Raw genomic sequence first — 1,088 nt, 5'->3', positions numbered from 1 at the left:
TTCTCAGGGGTTGCTATGCATCTTGCCTTGCATACTCAGCTACGTGTGGTCAGTGATAACAATCGACGGAATCTCCGTTAAAAAGTGTTTGTAATTACTAGCAGCATTCCATAATTTGTATAGGGTTGTCCTGTTGTTGCAACCTAGGAAGGACAAACAGGGTCGGTCGTCACCACAGATAAAAACATTGTCGAGCCTTACTTTTTGCAAGTTGCCTTATTTCTGCTTCTTTTAGAGGAAACATAGCAATTTCAGTCATTACAGTCCTGTTGCACGAATGCTGCTAGATCGTGGCGTGTCGAGATCGTAATTGCTACACTCAAAGGTTACATTGACCTTATTTCTGACGTTTGCAAAAATTATATGAAAAAATGTTACATAATGGTATGTGGAGCAATTTATACTTAATATTTTGCCCATTGCATCGCACGGGCATTTGTACTAGCAGGCAATCAATCACATAAGGTAACCATTGGCAATCATTCCAAACGCAATCATTTCAAATAAGGTAACCAAACACAATTAAGTATAACGCAATCAATTCATGCATGGCAATCAATTCATTCAATCACCTTCCTTCTTTCAAACAAACGGTGATCAATCTCTCCTTCCTTCTTTCATTGATACCGTGATCAATATTCTTCCTTCTTTGACTATCACCATGGTATACCTGGCGCCAATGATAACATATATTCCAAATAGCATTGTTTTTCACAAGCATCGATTGTATGCAAACATAGTTTACATTCAAATGAGTTTGTTGGATTTGCAACTTTATGCCATTATATTACGGTAATGTATCTGAAGTATAAGAGAAGGTCGATTAGGACTATATACTATATGTTAACAAGAATGTGATGACAGTACAACCTCATCAGACAGTATAAGGTGGGTAGCAGTTGAGCCATTCATTTGTTAGGGACTGCTATTTTCCTGTATGTGTATCGTCAGACAGAACAGAAGGTTCGTTCATTCCCTTTTTGATGTCTTTCCATATTTCTATGTTTCATTGTATGTAAAAAAGAAAGGAAGCAAGATCATATAGAGAATTTCTGCATTGGAAATCCGTACGCAATGTCCCTCCTGAC

Source organism: Triticum aestivum, chromosome 7B (genome assembly GCF_018294505.1).
Source record: "Triticum aestivum cultivar Chinese Spring chromosome 7B, IWGSC CS RefSeq v2.1, whole genome shotgun sequence".
Classification (NCBI taxonomy): domain Eukaryota; kingdom Viridiplantae; phylum Streptophyta; class Magnoliopsida; order Poales; family Poaceae; genus Triticum; species Triticum aestivum.
The sequence above is the reverse complement of the archived record's forward strand: the minus strand, read 5'-3'. Positions refer to the sequence as shown.